General features: G+C 51.9%; 1 long non-coding RNA gene across 1 annotated transcript; it reads right to left on the bottom strand.

Annotated features, from left to right (window-relative positions):
• Window positions 1–2,698: 2,698 nt before the first annotated feature.
• On the bottom strand, window positions 2,699–7,458 carry LOC118986533 (uncharacterized). The gene is made up of 3 exons (XR_005066399.1): window positions 7,319–7,458; window positions 7,100–7,196; window positions 2,699–4,644 (listed from the first exon to the last, which is right to left on the bottom strand). It is a non-coding gene; the product is annotated as an uncharacterized LOC118986533 (long non-coding RNA).
• Window positions 7,459–9,589: the final 2,131 nt, after the last annotated feature.

Raw genomic sequence — 9,589 nt, 5'->3', positions numbered from 1 at the left:
GTGGAGGGCGTTAGGTCCTCAGTGCATGGTGACTGCTGCCATTGTAACTGTGGCCTTGGATTCACTCGCGGGCACTAGGTTTGCACTTAAAAAGGAAAACAAGCCCCCACGGGCAGTTGTCTCTGAGCCACCTGGAGTGAGAAGCACCAGGACAGCGCCCCCTGGAGCCCGGTTCTGAGCTCCCACCAGCACTCTGGCGACGCCGGAAGCGTGGAGTTTCCCCGGCTTTGTGGGGATAAGGGGGTAGTGTTGAACCTCCCTTCTCTTTCCATGAGGGTCGAGTTCCCTGTAAGAGGACCTGGTAAAGCCCCAACGTGGCTTCCAGCACCTTCCTGAAATGTCCAAGAGATCGTTCTTCTGTGCGAGGTTTCCTGCTGCCCACCAGGCATGGGGCAGAGCGACACGAAACCCAGCCCAGAGTGACTGGAAGGCAAACCCAGGGTCCAGCCAGGGAGAGGGGTTCTCTCTCGCATTTCCTAGGGCTGAGGAGGAAACCAGGAGGAACCACGGAGGGACCTGGGGCTCAGAGGACAGCAGGGACGGCACATCACAGAGCTCCCCAGTGCTTAATTCACCCAATTTTCCCAACCAACTGCATCGCTGTGCACTTCGGCTCACAGCGATGCCCACCAGAGGGGTGTTTGACTTCTCTGCTTTGTTTCAGTGACACGTCTCTCAGTGTCACTACAGAAGTGACACCCACTCACTGGAAAACAGAGATGTGCATCAGGGCCAGTCGCCACCCCACTCAGCTGGCTGCCATCGAAAAGACAGGTAGCAGACGGTGCTGGCGAGAACCGGGAGAGATGGGGGCCCTCACGCTCTGCTGTGTCTGGTGGGGCTGCTTTGCAGTCGGTCTGGTAGTTCCTCGAAAGGGTAAACCTATGACTCAGTATTTCCTCTCTCAGGCGCCTACCCCAGAGAGGTGAAGACACAGTCTGCAAATGAGTTCATGCATGAGTGTCCGTGCAGCATCATTTGTAACGGCCAAAATGTGGAAGCAACCCACCCTCCACTGACTGATACCGAGACAGACAAAGTGTGGCAGAGCCATGCAGTGGGCTTTCAGCAGTAAAAATGAAAGTGTACTGATGCGTGCTACTGCGGGAACGAGCCTTGAAAAAACATGCTAGGTGAAAGAAGTCACAAAAAGCCACATGGTGTAGGTTCCACTTACATGAAATGTCCAGAGCAGGCAAATCTACAGAAAGTACATTAGCGGTTGCCGAAGGCTGGGCTGGACGGGCTGGGGAGTGACTACCAATTGGTGCAGAGTTTCTTTTGGGGTTACAAAACTGCTTCAAAATTGGTTGTGGCAATGGTCGCCCAACTGTATGACTATACTGAAAACTGTGGAATTGTACACTTTAAATGGGTGAATTGTATGTTATGTAAATTATAGTGTAATAGGCCATTACTTAAAAAAATATGAAAGCTTACGCCCCCACAAAAGCCAACATGTGGACGGTTTAGCAGCTTTATTTATAATTACCACAACAGGGAAGTAAGATGTCCTTCAGCAGGCAAGTGAATAAATAAACTGTGGTACATCCAAACAATGGAATATTATTCACCACTGATAAGAAATGTCCATGAAAAGATGTGTGCAACCCTAAATGCATACTGCTAAGTGGAAGAAGCCAGTCTGAAATGCTACATACTGTTTGATTCCAACTATTTAACATGCTGGAAAAGGCCAAATGAAGGAGACAGTAAAAAGATCGGTAGATGCAGAGGAGATGGGAGTGGGGGTGAGTGAACAGAGCGCGGAAGAGTGCAGAGGGAGGTGAGGCCAGCCTGTCTACCATAAGGATGGATATGTATCATCACATACTAGTCCAAGCCCATAGGATGTGCACCACCGAGAGTGAACCCTCACGTATTCTCTGGACTTGGGCCCTCCTGATGTGTCACTGTCGGACCATGGGTTGTAACACATGTGCCACCCTGTGGGGGGCGTTGATGGAGTGGGAGGAGGCTGTGGGTGCAGTGGGGGGGGCAGCAGGGAGCACAGGGGAGCTCTTTGTACTTTCTACATGATGTTGATGTGAAACTAAACTTGTTCTTAAAAATGAGGTCTATTTTTAAAAAAAGTCACATGAAGGGGGAAAAAATCACTCAGAGTCTGATCACACACACACGATCACTCAACAGTTTGACCCATGTGCTTGGAATCTTCGTAAAGGCTTTTTATAGAAATAGTTTCATGTTCCAGTGTTTGAGTCTGTTTTTCTCCGCTTAGCTGTAACCGTTTTTCTACGTCAATAATATCCTAACAGGTTTCTACGCAGACGAACTCTCAACACTCCACATTTCTAGGCATCATCTTAACTTGTGCCAGTACTGTGGGGAAGGAGACATTTTCCTCCACCGGCTGGTGTGATTATCTACATGAGCCAGGTTAACAAGGGAAAATAAGCAAATTTCATGACACATGTACACAAGGGACCCCCCACACATGGGAGAGCAGGAGACCCCACAGACAGGAGAGAGTCAGAGACAAAAGCGAAGACAAGATGTATGGGGTGGGGGAGGAGGGGTGTCTGGCACAAACAATGTCCCCTTTTTATTACAACACTTTTTATTACAAAATCATAAGCATGTAATTCTGTAACATAACAATGTGACACTCAAGCACACCATATGACATTTTAGGTGAAATGTTCAAATTAAAACTATAAATTGTGACACCCATATTATTACCCTACCAACCACACTCAAGCAGGACTTCCTTCTGCTGGCCCCCGTATGTGACATTCTGAGCTAGGGACGTGGTTGGTCCCTCTGGGGCTTGGGGGCAGGGGAGGGAGGGCTGCCTCAGGACAATACGAAGAGCAGATATATTCAGGAATTGGTTGTTTGACTCTAGGTGGGTCAAAAGGTTATCTCTGGTAATCTCTTATTAGGGGCAAGGCCCCCAGTTTAAATTCTTCTGGGCAGTTAAAGGGCAGGGATGCAAGTTTGTCCTGGGCCTGCAGGGTCTCAGGTGGTTGGTCTTTAGCCCAAAATAATCCGAATGCCACCAAAGCACATCTTGGATGACTTGTTCTGAGCCCCTACAGAATAAAGAGCACTGTGATAAGCATCACATGTTCTTAGAAACGATCCTTAATTAAATAACACTGATGTTTGTTGAGTGCTTAGTAAGGGCCAGTGCCCAACTCAAATGCTCCACAGCATTGCCTGGATCCATGAGTGCACAGAGAGATTGAGGAAGCAGGTCCTAGCATGACGCCCATGTTACAGCTCCAAACAGCACAGAGGGAAAACGGCCCACTCTAGGATGACCCCCAGAGGCTGGGAGCCTGCCCCGTGAATTGAGACTGAGTTCATGAATACAGAGAGAGAAGATTCTCCTTCACAGGGAGGACCCTACTTCTGCACTGAGGTGCAGCCACAGATTTCAAACTGGGTCAGCAGCTTGCTCGGGGGGCTATCGTGTGGCCCAATTTAATAGTTGGAAGTAAAAGGACTTTTGCAGAGTGGAGAAAACTCTACGTGAAGACCAGTCGTCTCTGTTAAGATTAACAGAGCCCATTGATGCCATTTTAATTGGGAGATCGTAGGAACTCAATTTGCATGGCAGTAGGGGCTCTCCTCAGGGGACATGGTGTGGCAAAGTCGCGGTGGTGGGTCAGAGACCTGTGTTTGCATGAATCTGCTCTCCAGCCCCCGCCCAGAGGCCTAGGGCTGGCTACCTCGCCTTTCCAGGTCTTGTTTTCCTGCTTAGGAAAATGAGAGCGATTACACTGATTTCCTCCACTAATTAACCGATGAGAACACAGTCCAGAAAGCATCAGGTCCGACAAAAATACAAAGGTTTCATTATCATCACATCAGGATCCATTTCTCTCAGCTATCAGTCCAGAGGAGCCCGGCTTTGCCAGAGAATGGAGACTGTGTTTCTTTGGTCATTGATTCTTTCTTGCCCACCACCTTCCAAGGAGTGGAGGTGGCGTATGGAAACCTACGTTAGTGCGGCATCATTTCAGTCAACACCGTGGTGAGTCTCAGAAACTACTGCTTACAGGCACGGCAGTAAGGGTGATTTGGGGGGAATTCTTGCCTCTTGGATTGTTGAATTTATGACTAAGGGGAGAGAGCACAGTAAGTTGAGATTCCCTTTACGTCCAGGGAGCACCCACTTTTGCGGCACCCGTGATACCCTCTTAGATCATCGCTTCCTTACAAACACAGTCCCAAAGGCATCGTGGGAATGGGGCCCCTTTCCTGCCCATGGTCACCGACCATCACCTCCATGACAGGGAAGCTGACACCCCCAATGAAAAGGGCCCAGGACTTGCACTAAAATATCAGGATGGGACACGAGCGAAGACTTGGTGAAGCACTCCTTCAACGGCATGAAAAAGAAACACCAGTAAAAACAAAGATGCTTTATTTCTGAGCACAAAGAAGGCTGAGCAAAGCCCTCCTTTTGGGGGGGATTTTGGGTCCAGTCTGGATAGAATGGTGACCATTTCATATCCAACTCTACACACCGTGGCTCCATTGCAGATGACTCACGCTCCCCATGACCGATGTTCAAAGCCATTGGGGAAGCTATCCAGAGGATGAGTTTAAACGGAATCTTGGTGGAGCGTTTGTGATGACCGTGCTCTTGAAAAGGTGTTAGGAAGATGTCCCCTACAGGAGAAAACGAACGCAGAGAGACAGTTGTGCAACTGAGCACATCTGGAGACAGCCCTGGGGTGGGTCAGCCTGTGGTTAGAAAAGTGAACTCTGGGAAGAACGGCTGCTGGGAAGGTGGGGGCCTGGGGACTCCTGCCCAAAGACAACACTCTCTGTTAGGGACTGAATGCTCGTGTCCCCTCCCTGTGCCCTGCCAAATTTATGGGTCAAAATCTGTTGGTACACACAGACCCAAGAGAAGATCCCTGGACCGAAGTCCCACCTCTGTAGAGGGCAGGGGAAGACGAAGAGAGCAGCTGGCTGCTCTAATCTGGTAACGGACAGCGTTTATTAAGAGAAACTTCCGTAGGAGGCACACCTTGGGCAGCTGCCAGGTGGAACGAATGTCTGCACCTCTTGGCAGGAACCAAAGAATAGGGCAAAGGGTGGGGGGATAGTACGTAAATGCTACCAGGTTCGAGAAATTACTTGACATGTCGACAGGGTCAGGACAAAGGTCTGTTCCAGAAACTGGTGGGAGGCAGCGGAGGGCACTGGTTTGTCAGAGCAGCATCCGCTACCATCAGATTATCTTCAAGGGGGCGTTGCAAGCAGCCACTTCCCTCTTCTGGCCCAGGTGCAGCCCCCAGGTCAGACAAAGGTCGTGCCATGGAAGAACCTCTGCCCCCGCAAATCAGAACCCCCAGGACAAGGTGGCGAGGGAGTGACTAGGACGTGGGGCCCTTGGGAGGTGAGTGGGTTCTGAGGGTGAAGCCCTGGTGAATGGGACTCATGCCTGTATTATCAGGGCTGCCCAGAGAAGCAGACCCATAGATGTATAGATATATGAGATTGACTGTAGGAATTCGCCCACGCAGTCATGGAGGCCAAGAAGCCCCCAGACCTGAGAGCTAGAGAACCAGAAGCACAGGGCTCTGCCTGAGTCTGGTTCAGAGGCCTGAGACCTGGGGAGGCCGAAGGGTCCTCTCCTACAGCCTGGCAGTCAAGGTCCTCCGTGGGAGGCAGGGCACAGAGGACTCTCCCAGCCGGACTCCCTGCACACGTGCCGACGGGGCGGACACTTTCCCGCCTCCCCACCTTCTCTCTCAGTCCTCCCTCCAGGCTTCACCGCTCCACACCCTGTCCGTCCTTGTGGGTCTGATGCTGGCCCTGCGTGGGTGCTCCTGAGATCTGCCTCCCCTCCTGCTCCATGCTGACGGGACTCTGATTTTATTCCGGGCAGTTGATTGTTTTAAGCCAGTGATTTTCTTATTCCTTCTTTTTTTTTTAAAGATTTTATTTATTAATCTTAGAAGGGAAGGGAAGGAGAGAGAGAGAGAGAGAAATATCAATGTATGGTTGCCTCTCATGCGTCCCCTGCCGGGAACTGGCCTGCAGCCCAGGCAAGTGCCCTGACTGGGAATCGAACCGCGATCGTGTGGTTCGCAGGCCCGCGCTCAATCCACTGAGCTACACCAGCCAGGGCCTTTTTTTCTTAAGAGATGTTATTTCTTTATTTTTAGAGAGAGGGGAAAGGAGGAAGAAAAAGAAAGAAAGAAACATCGATGTGTGAGAGAAACATTCACTGACTGGCTCTCACACGCCCACAACCAGGGACCTGTCCCCGCATCCAGGCATGTGCCCTGACCGGGAACTGAACCAGCGACCCTTTGGTTCGCAGGCCGGAACTCAGTCCACTGAGCCACAACAGCCAGGGCCCAGATATGCTTTTTAAAACCCCCGGAAGGTTGGCAGGGATGGGACAGTCATCCAACCAGGGCTGCTGAGGCCGTGGGGCTCCAGTCATGCTCGCATGCTGTGCCCCTCTGGAAGGCAGTTTCATGACTCACATCAGAAGTCATGTGGCACTTTTGCCCCAGGAACTCCAACTCTAAGAATTTATCCTGAAGAAGTAATCAGACCAGTGCCCACCAAAAAGAACTGCTTACAGAAACTAGGGTCTGATCGTACAAGGAACTGCAGTTCTTGTGGGGGAAATGAAGCGCGTTGCAAACCACTGTGTGGCGTCTCACTGAGGTACATGTACCCGCAGGAACTCACGCATGTGCACATATGTTCTTCAAAGCAGTTGGGAAGAAGGAGCACACACCAAATTGGACGGTGAAATTATAGGCAACCCTCTCCCCACCCCTACCTCCACCTGAATAGTCAGTCTCCTGACTTCTCTATAACTAATGTGTATTAACTGAGAATGAAAAATACTACACGTTTTTGTAAAGTTGCTTTGTGGTATTTGCTACTGCTTGAGGCGGGAACGGAGAGCTGTCCCCACCCTCCCTGCTTAGCGTGGGGTTGGCAGTGCCAGGCATGTTATGACTGTGTGCTAGCGAGCCCATGCCCGATACGGTGGGGAGCCCTCCCCGCTGGTCCTGGCCCTGCACGCAGATGCCTGGGAACCAGGGCCTCGTCTCCTGCTGGTGCAAGGACACCACGACCCCACTGCACCCACCTTGCCGGATTAATGAATCGTCGCCACGCGGAGACAATTTTCAAAGTGCCAGGGGTCACGTAGACCCACATCGTGATGTCTCCCGCTGTCACAGTTCCTGAGGGAGAAAAAGAAAATGTTGACTCAACAATAAGTAGCAAAACCAGAACAATCCGTTCATCACCCAAGTTCTAAAAATAGCACTCGGTGACGCCAATCAGTGGAGAATTAGAATCATACCAGGGTTTGGGAAGTGTCAACCTGGAGGAGTTCAGCAGGAACAGGACATTTGTCAACTGTGTGCTTTGGCTGGAGAACGAAACATCGTGCACACTGTCGAGGGCTCTCTCGCAGGCCTATCTGGGGGGCTGCCCACCACACAGAGGGCGGGGCCACTGCTCTGCCAACGGAGGGACCAGGCGCGGATTCTTGGCTCTGTTCTTAGCTGGGTGGCTGCTAGGAGCCTCCCGAGCCTCAGTTTCCACATCTATAAAATGGGGACCTACAGGGACAGATTAAATAAGGAATGAATTAAAAGAGGCTTGTATGATGATTTGCAGAGGATGTCTAGTAAGTACTGCTTTCAACACTGTTATCATTATTCCTACTGCTCTGGTTCTTCTTTCGAGCCACAGCCAGGTGACAACTTATCAGGGGTACAGGAGAAAAGCAGCTGGAAGCACAAGTTGCCAGTTGTGAGAACAGTCACGGGGATGTCACGTGCGGCACAGGGAACAGAGTCAATAACCCGGAAATAACTGTGCCTGGTGCCGGGTGGGCACTGGACTTCCTGGGTGATCACTGTGTAAGGTAGAGAAATGTCTAATCACTATGTAGCACACCCGAAACTAACAGACTGTTGCGTGTCCACTGTAATTAAGAATTACATTAAGTTAATTTTTTTAAAAAAAACAGGAAAAAAATCAGCTTGCCCTGAGAGAGAGGTTGGACTTGGGTAGGACACAGATTGGATGCCCTGTTAGAACCCCTTCAAGACGGTCCCATCATCCTGGGACTCGCCTCATTTTTAAACGTGTTCTCTTTGAAGGAGATGTGAACAGTGCACTGACATCGGTCATACTTGCAAGGGACCCAGTTAAAGAAGCAGGGAGTCTGAAAGTGCACATGTCACCCCGACAGCTGCTTCCCATCCGCAGCTCTGGGCTGGCGGGGTGGGGCTGAGCCCAGATTCCTGCTCCTTCCTTTCATCCCGCTCCTGGGAATGTGGTTTCCCACCTTGGCTGGGGGTGGATCCCACCTGCCTCTGGGGATCGTCGCAGAGGGCAGCAGATCTGGCGGCCACTCAGCACCACGGCCCAGCATCCAGTGAGAAACAGAAAGTCAGACAAAAACCGACCGTCCCTGCTCTGCGGCGACCACATGAAAGGGCTCAAGTCTGGGCCGGACCCTGTTCTGTCTGCGCCGCCCGCCCGTGGAGGGTCAGCGGGCCCTGCAGGCGCCGCCGCTCTGCCTTTCCAGGGACAGAGGGGTGAGGGGAGCCTGTGGAGGGTGGGGGTCGTCTGACACTGCCCTGTGACTTGTGACTGCAGGCTGCCTGAGCCCAGGTCATTCCAGAAAAATGCCCCCCAGTCACCGCCAGTGCCCTCATTTCATGCTGTTCCCCGTTCCACACAGCGTGAAAAAGCAACATCCTAACTCCTGCTGGCCCCTGGGCTCGAGTGACCTATTCCAGACCTTTGCTCTCCACCCTTCGCTGCTTTCACGCTGCAGTAAGGCTGTCCCCACTGCCCTGCCCCCAGCACCACCCAACGTCTGCTGCTGCTAGAATGGTCCCTGCTCGCCCTCAGCCCAGCAGCTCAGAACTCGAGGCCCCTACCCACATACTGCCTCTCAGCGTCCTGCTCTGACCGTCCAGTTTAGGGAAAGCATCACGCCCCACAACACTGCCCCGTTTCCTCCACAGCACCCACCACCCACCTCAACGCTCACCTGTTCCCAGGTACATCACCTGGTTCCTCCTCTGGAGCGGACGCATGAAGAGCAGGAGTCTATCCCTGCCTGCTTTGTCACGACAGAGCAGCTCAACAGCACTGCTTCCTGGCCTGCGTGACCTTTCCCCCTTCTTCAGCTTTGTTTGCTGACCAGAGCTTCTCAGCCTCATGTGCTCGTGGCCTCTGCGTCACTAGTCTGAAAGGTCCCATGGCTGCAGGAGGGGGAGATGGTGAGGGCACAGCGGGCAGAGCACTTAAGTTTGAGAGCATCTGGAAGCCCCTTGTCCTAGCTGCCTGGCCTGGGGCAAACGACATCAGGAAAATGCAGATTTTTAACTTAACTGTAGACATGTGCTACAGAACTTTGGCCCCACATTCTATTCTTGTCCCTCTGATGTTTACCTTGGGCAAAGCTGATGGAGTTGTTTCTGGCGCCATGATTCCGAGGCCCAGACCCCAGAGAGCGGTGGCCCTGGGCCAGCGGGTCTCAAACTGGACCATGCGTGTGGCTCTCTGGGAAGGCTGAAAAAGCAGGTGGTCGGGCCCCACTCCCAGAGTT

Source organism: Sturnira hondurensis, unplaced genomic scaffold, assembly GCF_014824575.4.
Source record: "Sturnira hondurensis isolate 20B ecotype Veracruz unplaced genomic scaffold, ASM1482457v3 Scaffold0000780, whole genome shotgun sequence".
Taxonomy (NCBI): Eukaryota; Metazoa; Chordata; class Mammalia; order Chiroptera; family Phyllostomidae; genus Sturnira; species Sturnira hondurensis.
The sequence above is the reverse complement of the archived record's forward strand: the minus strand, read 5'-3'. Positions and strand labels throughout refer to the sequence as shown.